Source organism: Podarcis gaigeae, assembly GCF_964106915.1.
Source record: "Podarcis gaigeae genome assembly, chromosome: Z".
NCBI lineage: Eukaryota > Metazoa > Chordata > Lepidosauria > Squamata > Lacertidae > Podarcis > Podarcis gaigeae.
Genome location: NC_139691.1, coordinates 8411425 through 8424867, shown reverse-complemented (window position 1 = coordinate 8424867; position 13443 = coordinate 8411425). Strand labels below are relative to the sequence as shown.

The following is a 13443-nucleotide window of genomic DNA, read 5'->3' as shown; positions in this document are numbered from 1 at the left end:
CAGAATATTAAAAATAGAATCAAACATTAAAAACTTCCCTAAACAGGGCTGCTTTCAGATGTTTTCTAAAAGCCAGGTAGTTTTTTATTTCCTTGACATCTGATGGGAGGGCATTCCACAAGGTGGGCGCCACTACCAAGAAGGCCCTCTACCTGGTTCCCTGTAACCTCACTTCTCACAGTGAGGGATTCGCCAGCAGGCCCTCGGTGCTGGACCTCAGTGTGGAGATGCTCCTTCAGGTATACTGGGCTGAGGCCATTTAGGGCTTTAAAGGTCAGCATCAACACTTTGAATTGTGCTTGTATATGTACTGGCAGCCAATGTAGGTCTTTGGGACCAGTGTTATATGGTCTTGGTGGCCACTCCCAGTCACTAGTCTCGCTAGATGTACAGGGAATGAAGCTCTGAGCTGTTGGTCCCATCCTGTTTGAGTGTTTGGATGATGGTGTAAAAAGTTATTCCTTGCCTAAGTGATGGATGTAGCTCAACAATAGGGCATCTGTATGCCAAAAGGTCCCAGAACAATTGATAGAATAACTTTACATTATCTTCTTTGGACCCTCTCTATGATGGTGCTATGCATTTCTGCACTTAATTCAAGATGTGGTAAGCCAGTCCTTGCTCAATCAGCTGAGTGCTGCACTGGACCTCTGCCCTGAACTCCTTCCCTAAGTGCACCACTGATTTTGCAAGGATAAAACTACAATATGCATTTAGCTATGAGCAACAGATGAACAAATCAATGGAAGCAGCCTTCTGTGAGAAAATCTCCATTTGGAAAAGATAGCAGTGTTCTGCTTTAGAAGAATGGACCTTGGGTGGATCTACACACAGGGAAAAAACCACTATAAATAAGTCAGAAATTAAATCGTTTTAACAAGAGGGAGGAAAACGCTATGGAAGATTGCTTAGAAATTTTTTTCTTTTCTTTTTTTCTTTCCAGCATCATCTGGCCGGATGTTTATAACGTATTCAAAACACTTTTTCTTGACTAATGTAGCTGAGTCCAAGCTTGAGGGATCTCATACTATCCTTATTTCCTTAGCACAAAACATGGAGGGGGGGGGAGTTGGGGCACTTCGCAGAAGTGAGTCCCCGTGCTGCGTTTTGCTAGTTTAGCACAGTGCATGGGGACTCGCCGAGCAGGCGGCTCGGTTCGGGGGCAGCTTGTGGGCCAGTTAAACGACCCCCATGGGCCACTTGTGGCCCATGGGCCTTAGGCTGCCTACCCCTGCCCTAGGACAAACCTTGGTTGAAGCTTGTAGTTAGTCTGGAAACAGCTAAACCAAGAGCCTGGGTTTGGATGACATACTAAACAGCACAGTGGCAGAATGATTGGGTAGGAGCAAAGTGGCCTCAATCACCTCTCTGGAGATCACATGTTTGCACCAAGTCACTAACGCTATCCAGTTGCAAAACTGGTAAGTTAGCGTTGCTTTCAATTCCTCCCAAGGAGACAGATTGGCATAGCGCTGTTCCACGTATTTCACAGCAGCAAAGCTGAATCTGCTACTCTGTATACACTAAGCACCCATTCCTACCAAATATACACTAAACAGCTAATCTGGACTCAACAAGTGTGCTTAAGCAGCCCTGTTTGGCGATTCTGCTCACAGTTAACACCACCACATGAACACAGATCAGGGCTACACCAAGTAGCCTCTCTCCTTGCCATCTCCACATCGGATGCAAATTTCTCATGGGAGGAGGAGATGTGGCTCAATGGTAGAACATCTGCCTTGCATTCTAAATGTCCTAGATTCTCCTCCAGCACCATAACTCAAAAGCATCAATTCTTCGGCGAGCAGTCTTCTTTATGGTCCAGCTCTCACTTCCATACATCACTACTGGGAAAACCATGGCTTTAACTTTTGCTTCTAGCATTGCCCAATACTAGCACGTGGCCCCTGGAAGGTTGCCTAGAAGGGAATGTGGCCCTTGGACTGAAAAATCAACAACCCTGCTTCTGATGTGAATGAGACCAGTCTATTCACACAGACGTCTCCCTCTCCCACCAATTCCAGCTGCAAGTCCTTAAAGCTCTCCCTAGCATTTTCTAATCAAACAAGAAACATTCTCATGAGAGAAAGGGCAATCAGGTTTCTGCATAATGAAATGTGTATTTTAACCTTAATTAGATGGACATGGCAGGCTCTGCCTACTCATTATGGCTGAAGACATGTCAAGTCTCCTTTCAGCTCCTCAGAAAGCAGTACTGAAACCCACCTCCCATTCCCGCACCCTCCCCACACATCCTGCTTGCCAGACAGACAGCCTCTTGTCAGGCCAAGGAACTCCCAACTCTCCGGCTTATTTACATCACATTTGGGGAGGGGGATATTTCAGGATTTCCTGGACAAGTGCCTGGTTCTTAATTTTTCCCACATGTGGAGAACATTTGCCACTGACAAAGAGAGTCTGAGGAGAAGAAAATACTGTGGCCAAACCTGAGAGCATCCTTGAATACAAAGCAGATTATTGCTCACTCTTAACAGCTTTGTGTTTCACCAGCAAATGGGCCACTAACTTGTTCATTTTTGTTTCATTCTCAGGTTTCCCTCTGATATTTGTTGGTTTTTGAACTAGCAGACAAAGTTGATTTTTGGTTAACAGTTGTGTCCGTGTCAAACTCTAGCTCCAAAAACTAACACTGTGCACCATCCCCCACCCACTTGACCCAATCCAGGCCAACCTGAGGAATCCAAGATCCACCCTCAAATCAACTTGGGTGTGCGGCAAATGTTTAATAGGATTTTTAAACCCTAATTAAACATAGGGGCAGGAGCTTCCTCCTTCCCCATCCACCAGCCATGCAGTAGACAGGAGGATTCAATCTTGCTTGGTGCTGCTTCACCAGTGTGTTCCCTGAGGGGAATTTGCTGGTGTTGCCTACATCTTGCCTCCAATTGCCATGTTACCAGAGCAATCCACTTTTGGGTAAGGAAGTCTTGAGGAACAGTTTGCAAAATTCAGGGGAGACACATTTAAGTTTGTGCATTATTTCATGAAGTGCAGATGAAGCAGGTTTTCATTAGAATGTGAACCACACTGGATTTCCCTCCCCTCCTCAATTCAAAGTCCATTTGGACACCTTTAGCCAAAGTGATACAATGCATCCCTAAGGTCAGAAATGTCCTGAGAATGTTAGGTGTTAGCAACCTTGCAAGCCCACAGTCAGCAGAGGGCAGCATTGAGAGCAAGAGATAGTGTATTTTCTCCTATGTGGTTTTCTGCCAAACTCACAAGCTCCGCCCCTTCCTCCTTTCTTGCAGGAGACAGCCACGAGAGAGTAGCTCCACCATGTTGACTTAGAATTCAAAGCTATCCTTCTAAATATGAAGTAAGTGCAAATAAAAAAACATTTTCTTCTTTATCAATGAAACCTCAGTTTTATTTACTGTTTTATGCAATACTAGTAATATGTGAATGAGACAAGTGCTGGAGGGAGTGGATAGCTCCAGCTCCTGTCCCTCCAATTCTCCTATATAAACCTAATTAAAAAAGAAGAAGCAAGTAGAACATTGCACGGGAAATTAGTCTAGCAGCATCTGAAGGGCAGCATGCTCCCTATTCAAGGCAGCAGCATGAGGAGACTTAGCACTTAGACAGCTGAAACAACCACCGCCCTAATCAACCTGCTTCCATCAACCCTTATCTTATATCAGGTTCTGCCTAGTCAAGCACCTGTTCACATCTGCTGTGTTGCTACCTGCACCCAACTTCCTCCTGTTGCTTTCTGAACTTCAGCAGCTGCTTTTGAAACATGGCTCAGTTGCTGGAAAGTGCAGTAGGGAAGAGATGCTGTTTCATTCAGGTGCTGTTTGCTGTCTACTAATTGGGGCATCCTGGGCTAGAAGGACTAATCAGCTTACAATATATATACCCCACCTTTTCCCCTGATGGGATTCAAGGCTTACAGATGAAAACGAGAACTGCTATAAACAGAAAAATCAATCATTAAAATACAATTAAACATTGATAGAATTAAAACTATATATTATTTAAACTGCAGATGGTGACAGCAGTCACAAAATTAAAACACGCCTTCTTCTTGGGAGAAAAGTGATGACAAACCTAGACAGCATCTTAAAAAGCAGACACATCATCTTGCCGACAAAGGTCCATATAGTTAAAGCTATGGTTTTCCCATTAGTGATGTATGAAAGTGAGAGCTGGACCATAAAGAAGGCTGATTGCCTAAGAATTGATGCTTTTGAATTATGGTGCTGGAGGAGATTCTTGAGAGTCCCATGGACTGCAAGAAGATCAAACCTATCCATTCTGAAGGAAATCAGCCCTGAGTGCTCACTGGAAGGACAGATCCTGAAGCTGGGGTTATAATAACTCTGGCCACCTCATGAGAAGAGAAGACTCCCTGGAAAAGACCCTGATGTTGGGAAAGATGGAGGGCACAAGGAGAAGGGGACAACAGAGGACGAGATGGTTGGATGGTGTTCTCGAAGCTACTAACATGGGTTTGATCAAACTGCGGGAGGCAGTGGAAGACAGGAGTTCTTGTTGTGCTCTGGTCCATGGGGTTACAAAGACTCGGACACAACTAAACAACAACAACAACAAGAAGAATTTAAACTATATTAAATATGTTAAACATACCAGGATTTACAATAAAAACAGCACACCAGCCCTTTAATTAAAAGCAGCCAGTCCCCAAAAGCCTGTTGGAGCATAAAAGTCTTCACCTGCTGGGGGAAGGACAGCAAGGAAGGAGCCAGTCTGGCTTCTCCAGGGTGGGAGTTCCAATGTTTGGGAGCAGACATTAAGAATACTTCTCTTGGACTCTGAAAGCTAGAGCCTTACAATACCCCAGCAAAATCTTTAGGGCTCACATCCTGTTTCTGAATCTGATATATACTAAACCAGTTTGTGGATTCTGTATGCACCAGAATATTCCATTCATGCCAAAAGCTTAAAGTCTGAAAAATGGTGGAATTGATCACAGCACTTTATTCCCTCTCAAGTTCTTATTCCCTCCCCTCACTTCAGAATCTCCTGACACACAGCAAATTAGCACGTAATGAAGAACCAATATGAGAACTTCTCTCTTGATGTGCTAGCTTTCTACATGAAGGGACCACTCTCAACATGCAGACTAATACACTGGCATTTTAAAGCAGAACAGTCCCACTTAGGAGGGTTGTTCGATTTGCATCTTCTAACATATTGATTGACATACCAAATTGCATAGCTGGAAGGACCATAAAGGCAATCCCTGACCCAATCATGCATCTAATGCAAGGTTTCCCAAACTTAGGTCTCTAGCTGTTGTTGGACTATGATTCCCATCATCCCTGACCACTGGTCCTGGTAAATAGGGGGGATGGGAGCTAAAGTCCAAAACCAGCTGGAGACCCTAGTTTGGGATCACCTCCTTATCTGACCCACCTCATTTCCCAGGGCAACCTACCTAGACAATAGATAGGCTGATTACACATTTGGATGTTGCTGTACAAATAATGGTCCTGGCCCCTTGACCAACTGTACTAAAGGTAAAGGTAAAGGTAAAGGGACCCCTGACCATTAGGTCCAGTCATGGCCGACTCTGGGGTTGCGGTGCTCATCTCACTTTATTGGCCAAGGGAGCCGGCGTACAGCTTCCAGGTCATGTGGTCACCATGTCTAAGCCGCTTCTGGCGAACCGGAGCAACGCACGGAAACACCGTTTACCTTCTAGCCGGAGTGGTACCTATTTATCTACTTGCACTTTGACGTGCTTTTGAACTGCTAGGTTGGCAGGAGCAGGGACTGAGCAACGGGAGCTCACTCCGTCACGGGGATTCAAACCATCAACCTTCTGATCGGCAAGTCCTAGGCTCTGGTTTAACCCACAGCATCACCCACGTCCCAACTGTACTACTGAATATATAAACTAATCTGCAGACTTCAGGGCATTACTTCCCAACACAACCTGAACTCTAAACCTGAAGAGTTTTGTAATTCCCCCTGCTAAACATTGATTGTTTGTGTGTGTGAGAGTGGGATCACAATAAGAAGGAGAGGTCTCATTGTAAACCTGTCTTCCACCTCTGGTAGCCAGGTGTGGAAATTGTTTCTCTGCTAAGGTTACGTTCCCATCTTGCCAAACCTTATCTCTTCAGATTATTTAGAACTACTCCTTTTAGTGGGTTGCATTTTCTCCCCAGCAAAAGTGGAACCAGTTATACTTTCAGCACATTAAACTGATCCAAGACTGTGCCATAAATAAATTACCAGTTGCTTTAAAACAATAGCCATTGGGAGCACTGGGATCACTACATAGTGCTTTGTGTGTGCTTGCAAGGGGATGAAATAAGACACAGTAGTGAAATAGGAGCTGGCAGGCGGCGGGGGGGGGGGGGGAGTTGCAAGTGCACACACCCCTCTGTCCAGGCAGTTTCTTGGCAGTCCCAGGCAAGTCTAGTCAGTCAGGAGTAAGCTGCACTAAGTTCAATAGCACTTGTTCCCGGGTAACTGTGTGTCAAGTTGAAGCCTAAATGTGCTACTGGCTGGGTTGTATTCAGACTTCCTCATAAGGGGATGCTGAAAGTGGGAGCTGATACAAGGAGGGCTGAAAGCTGAATGTGTTGCAATCTGGCTGGTGTGTCCCATGTGCTTTCTCATGCACAATCCACAGCCTATTCTGATGCATGTTCTTGGCGCATCCTTTTTTCATTTACTCAGAAGTGAGTTTAATGGGACTTATCCCAAATGCAGTCCTCTAGACCTCGCTAGCTGGAGGCCACCATTGCCACTGTCCTCAGTGACACTTCTTTTACCCAGCCATATCCCCTTCCAAGCCTTACATCATAACCTCCTTGAGCATCCCCCCCCCCGGACTCTGCCTCCCCAGCTGGGATATGTCTTTAAACTTGGATGGTGTCTTTTTGTTGCCTGGGTGGAAAACAGAGAGGGAAGTGTGAGTGAAACTAGTCTACCGTACAAAGCAGAGGTGTAGCATGGTGGGATCAGGGGTGCCATAGCCTTGAGCACATGATTTTGAGGAGGTGCAACCCAGGCACCCTCATGCAGGGATCCCCATCCCACCCTGCCTGCTGCTGGGGGGTCTCTGGGTCCTAGAGCCCAGCCTGGCCTCACTGCTGTGTCCCTGGCCCCCTTGCTGAATGACCTCCCAGTGTTGGGGGGGGATTCACCTGCGCAGGTAGGCAGGTTGTGCAGTGTAGCCCCGCTTGCCTGAGTGGGGAAGCTTTATTTTATTATTATTTTAGTCTGAAACCAGTTCCCTATCCATGGTGTTTAAGACTGCAGTGTTGTGAATCTAATCTTACTTCATTGTGAGTAATTCTATTAAGCAAAGCGGGAGTTAGTTTGGAGCAAACACTCATAAGGTCAGGCTACTGCTCTCTCTCCCATGGGACTGAGTGGTAGATGCAACATGATCCTTCAGGCATTTCCTCAGACACATTTTCTGTTATGTCTGATGGGGTGTTTAGTTAGGAATACAACTTTAAATGGCTTAGATTTTAATAGTCGAAAACAACCTCTCCTCTGTGAAAAAGCTGCTTATCAAAAACCCTATGATAGTTTCCTTTAAGATTCCAACTTTCACTTTAGGCAGAATTCAGTGCAATCTTCAAAGTGGAATTCACAGCATTGATGCTTTTTAACTGAGTGATAGTTCTGAATTAAAACTGTAAGCCTAAGCACACTTAGGTGAGAGTAAACCCTTCTGAACACAATATTAACCATATGGAGAACAGATCCCCATTGGAAATCATCAACATGCTTAACTTAGGTCCAATAGTTTCAATGGGTCTACTCCAAGTAGAATTGTTGGTTCCAACCCAGTGGGTATGGCTTCTGAATGAAATAGGACCAGCCAGCCTCAGATCCATACTACATCACACAAGACTTCTGAAGTACTTGGGAAAACGGGCAAGAAAATGTTCCATTAATAAAAACCTACAGCCTGTCCTGAAATATATTATACAACTGCATGTAGCTGGCAAGTTGAGAAGCTAGATCCAGCTACTTAGCCAAGCCAAGGGTTACAGACCCATTTTTCTTCTCATTCAACTCATGAGATCCCATGCTTGCACAAATGCACTATTCAGCCAGCTGGTGCACAGAAAAGTGTAGAGATGAATAAAACGATCAGAGTGATAGGCTGCTCAGTGTGGAAAAAAAGCAGCTTGCTTCAAGAGCTGTGGAGATGTGGGAGAAGAGAAGCATTTTCCATCCTCTGGCACAGATCACCCTCTGTTTTCAATAGCCAAATGAAAGAAAGATACATGCTGAACTTTGCCTTTAATTTTTTTGGTCTGGAAGCCAGGCGCACACATTTCAGGAAGAAATTGGAATCCACCACCAAACACAAGACGAGCTTCTTTCTTTCTTTCTTTCTTTCTTTCTTTACAATGAACAAGGTTCATTTGCATCTTTAAAAGGTTACATTCCCAATGCTATCAGTTAATCTCCATCACCCCTTGAAGTCTCAGAAACATGAATAACCCCCATTTCCCCATCCTCACTTGCCATTTTCATTGTTTGCTTTGCTACTTTAACTGGGGGGGGGGGGGTGCCTGTGTGTGTGCATGCACACCCTCCATTAGCATGCCTTCATCTCTCATTCATTCATTGGCTAATTTATGCATCCACTGAAAACACCATAGAAACACAGATCTGATCCCATCTGGCATTACACAAAATAAACAAACTTTTAAATTTCTGCATATCTATATCTATATCTGTATCTGTATCGTCTATATCTAAATCACCTAGTAATCTCAAAAGCATCTCCAGGTCCAAACTCCAGCAACTCAGAAAAAAGAACCATAAAAGAATGGAACCTATTCTAACACATTTACTTTTCCATCCCCTGAAAAATGCCATGCTCAATGTTGGAAAGAAGACTTACCTGCTTGCCTTTGATATGTGTTAGTTCCTTGTGGTGTGTCAAGTCTCCAGGAGATAAATAGGATGCTTTACTCTTGTCCGCTTCTGTCTTGAGGGAAAAAATTCAGAAAACTTGTCCCATCTATGGTATAGACTGGACAAGTCAGAGAGAGAAAGACAGAGAGAGGGGAAAAAGAGAGGGAGGGAGAATGTTTGACAGTAAGGCAAACTCTGGTTGGAGTAAGCAGTTTCTGCTGGTTTATATAGCTGAGTAGATCCTTAGCTCATTCCACTGTAATGGGATGCCTTCAAGGCACAGACTCTGTAGTTTTGCAGTTGGCAAATTAAAGGCACAGGTCCTCTCTGGACCCTGCGCTTGCTTGTGTGAAAGACACAGGCACTCACATATATAGGAGCGGAGGCACAAAAGGCATTTGCATATAATTTATGATGAGAGGAAGGCATAACCGCACCCCCTTTCCTCCCCACTAAGGGACTGTGTGTGTGTGTGTGTGTGTGTGTGTGTGTGTGTGTAGGAAACTCAGCTCAAGGCATCAAATGATTCAGAGGGGAGAGCATTTCCCCAAGGAATATTGCACATTTCATTATATTTTTGTTAACACCCACCCACCCCCACCCCACACCTCCCATCAGATCACTAAGGCTGCCAGGACTCTCTAGCACAGTCCTCTTAAGGCAGCACCATATATCCAGTGTGTGCATGTGTACACACACAAGTGTGAACTAGTTTTCCAGTGCTCATGAAAAGTATATGCTTTGTTGATAGCTGGGGGATCTCAAAAGCAGATGCTTTGGTGAACAGAGTCAGCTGCGATTTTTATTCGAGGAATTTTATGCCTTGCGCAACCAGCTGAAGTTGTGGCTACACTTGGTCTACAGGTGCCTCTCCCAGAGTTTTGATAGTGGCAGGCACTCACTGATCCCCATGCTGACAGCAACCAAGCTGGGCACGGTCTAGGTAGAGAGTCTGCCCTACACTCAGTGTCTCAGCTTGATCAAGTCCCAGATCTCTTAGAATCATAGAATTGTGGAGTTGGAAAGAACCATAAGGGCCATCCCATCCAACCCCCTGCAATGCAGGAATCTTTTTACCCTATGTGGGGCTCAAACCCATGACCCTGCGGATAAGAGTTTCATGCTCTATTGACTGAGCTACCTTGTCTTGTGCCAAGGACATTCACAACACCCTTGTGGAGTGCTCGAACAAGATCATGGGCAAAGCCCCATCCCAGGGGGTCCTTGAGGGCTGCCTTCAAGGTGTTTCTGCTGGATGTTTCAGCTTGAATTGTTGGGCGAGTGTCAGTTCCCAGTGTGACCAGAAGGAGGCAGTCCTGTCAACAGAGACAGACAATGAGCAGAGATTCTCGTGGTCCTACCTTCTCTCCATTCCTTTATAAAATCCTCCCCATTTTAATATTTTAATGGGGTGATGTTTCAAATCATTTTTAAATCGTTATGTGTACTTTTTAAGTTAGTTTTCTATAATTTCATTTGTTTTTAAGGGGAGAGGGCCAGGGCTGCCTCAAAAGTACGGCCTAGCCAATATAATGGCTGGGGAAGTACAACTTGGGTGGATAAAATGGCCCTACTCAAAGCCTTGGACATGCCTTTACCTCTGTGCACATGGGTGGTCTGACACTAAGTAAAAGTGAAACAAAAGAAGTGCCATGGTCAGATCACTTCCTGGCGCAACTAGACTTCTCTGCAACCCTTCCCCTCCGCAGGGAGGTGGGACCAATTTGCATGGTCCAAATAGTAGGGGATACATTATCCCATGTTGATGGCCTCCCATCTGATTCCCTGGAATGTGGAGTTAACCAGGGCTACCAACTGTCTGTGTCCAAAGTACCCTTTCTGCAGTGGCGGAGGAAGCTGCTTGGGTGCTGCAGGGCCTCCGGAGTCTGCCTGCCTCCTCCCACTCAGCCACCCTACAGCTGTGGGGGGGGGGGCAGGCAGTGGGCAGACCGTTTGGGCAGCTCGGAGCCTGCACACACCCAAGCCACCGCGTCTCTCCCAGGAGAGATGCATGGCTCGGGTGCACTGCAAGCCCTGCAGTGAGTGCCACCCAGCACTTCGTCACCACCCCCGTCAGTGGTGACACCCAGGGCAGCCCACACCCACCCCTTCCTCCGTCTCTGCCTCTCTGATGCTGTGGAGCTCAGACTGCCTCAGGGTAAACCGGGGGGGGGGGGACCATGGGGTGATGAAACAATTGCTGGGACTGCTAGAGTACTATCGGTGAAAACACAGGTTAGGGTTCAATGCTGAGCCTACCAAGTGGCAATAATGATAGTAAAGAAGGCCTTCTTCACCATCTCTTTTGCATCTGCTGAAAACAGTTCCAGGAGACTCTTTCATGTAGTTTAACAGTACCACCTTCTCCATCAGGGTCCTGTAAGGACTCCAAAAATTATTTTGCATAGTTCCCCCCGCCCAGATAAACTTGCTCAAATTTGGAAAGAGGTTCACTCCACCACAGGGTTCCCAACCCATTATGTATGTGTGTGTGTGTGTGTGTGTGTGTGTGTGTGTATATATATATATATATATATATATATATATATATATTTGCTTTCGTAGATTTTCACGGGTATATATATATATCCCTGTGCTGGTTCAGCCACTCCACAGCCCCTGTGTGGGTTTGCAATGAATCATCTAGCAGCATCAGCTTTTAACTGCTCTGCAAAGCATTTAACAATGTGTGGGGCAAGGTGAGAGGAGGGAGCCACTTACTCTGATGGATGGATGTCTGATAACTTTACATGCAGTTCTCACTTCCGACAGAAGCACACATGCTGGAGCCATTAGCCAACCCAGGGACTAGTTGGGGGGGGGGGGGATTGGAGTGGAGAGAGAGAGAGGGAGAGAGATTCACTATTCAGGCATACCGTTACTGACAGTGGAGAATGGAGTAGTCATCATGGCCATCAACAGACTTCTCCTCTGTTGACTTGTATAATCCTCTTTAAAAAAATAAATAAATAAATCAAACTTTTTATTTCATTTCATTTTAAAAAAATTATTAAAGATTTCTTAGTTTATGAAAATACGTGCATTGTGTCTTTTCAAGTTGTGTTTTCTACAGATCAGTTTCATTTGTTGTGAGACATTAGTGTTGCATGCAGTATTAGGTTGGGAAGAAAAGGGGGAGAGGGAAGGGAGAGTGGTGAGTGGGGTGGGGTGGTAATGCTTCTATTCGACTACTTAGTGTATGTGGGGAGGGGGTTGTGTCAGGGTCACTTGTATGGGTTCTCTTACTATTCGCTTGTTGTATTTCTTCGGTGGTGAGAGAGGTTGGGGGGGTGGTCTATGGGGTGGTTGGTTGTCTTTGGTTGGCTGTAGTGAGATTTGCTTATGTGTGGGGGTGGGGTAGGTGGATTTTAGTATTCTTATTGAATGGGGAGGTAATACAACACTCTTCACATCTGGTGCAGCATAATGGTTAGAACAAGGGTGGAGAACTGTTCTGAGCCTGAAGGATATATTATGTGTTTTTTTAAAAAAATATATAATATTTATTAAAGTTTCAAAAAAAGTTGCAAAAATAAAGAAATAAAGAAAAAGAAAAACAGAAAATACAAAATACAGAAAAGTAAAAACAATTTTAAAAATCCATCTTTCCATGTCTTGTCTTTCATTTACTTATTTCCTTGACCTCCTCACACCTCCCTTTTTTGTATTCTAGTTCAATTGATTATTTCAGCAATAATTCCTTTCCATTCTTGTTTTTACCTTACTAATTTATCTTAATATATTGTAACTTTACATTCTGACCTGTTAACAATCCATTCTTACTTAACTCTATATAGCATTACTGCTAAAACCACATTACATCATTCCAACATCCTTTTAGCATTCCTTAATTTTACAGTGTTTCTGTAGATAGTCTTTAAATTTCTTCCAATCTTCTTCTACCGACTCTTCTCCCTGGTCTTGGATTCTGCCAGTCATTTCCGCCAGTTCCATATAGTCCATCACCTTCATCTGCCATTCTTCCCGGGTGGGTAGATCTTGTGTCTTCCAATACTTCGCTATAAGTATTCTTGCTGCTGTTGTTGCATACATAAAAAAAGTTCTATCCTTCTTTGACACCGTTTGGCCAACCATGCCCAGGAGAAAGGCCTCTGGTTTCTTCAGGATTAAGGCTTTCTGGGAGATGGATATATTATGGTACCTAATGGGCAGCTTCTCAAGTGCCTTTACCTGGTTGGGACATGTCCTTGAACCATGCTCATTAACACCTCTTACTTTCCTGAATATACAGTGGAGAGGTGCATGTTTAGAAACCTTTGGCTTTTGTGTGGCTGGAACATAGCTAACTGTACAAAGCTGAGAGTCTTATCTGTTGTCCTGCCCATCTTTGGCTCCACTTTCTCCCACAATTAGCATGCAGCCTATGGAAGATTGCCCATAGGGATGGATCTGTCAATTTTGGTCCTCTTTGTCTCTCCTTTTACCCATCTTAAATTCAGTTCTTCATGTTGCTGCAGAAATTTACCCTTTCTATACATATAAAAAATTATTCATGTTTTAGTGCAATTTTCTCTTAATAAACACATTTTTTGTAGG

General features: G+C 44.6%; 1 protein-coding gene across 7 annotated transcripts in view; it reads right to left on the bottom strand.

The window, feature by feature from the left end:
• The window catches only part of TNC (tenascin C), a 79149-nt gene extending 69778 nt beyond the window's left edge, over positions 1-9371 (bottom strand). For 4 of the 7 annotated variants that reach the window (XM_083721563.1, XM_083721565.1, XM_083721566.1 and 1 more), the window contains exon 1: positions 8873-9349. The gene's annotated coding sequence lies outside the window, so the exon portion shown is untranslated. Of the gene's footprint in view, positions 1-8872 lie in introns of all 7 variants that reach the window. The other 3 variants (XM_083721569.1, XM_083721564.1, XM_083721568.1) reach the window with 3 other exon arrangements.
• Positions 9372-13443: the final 4072 nt, after the last annotated feature.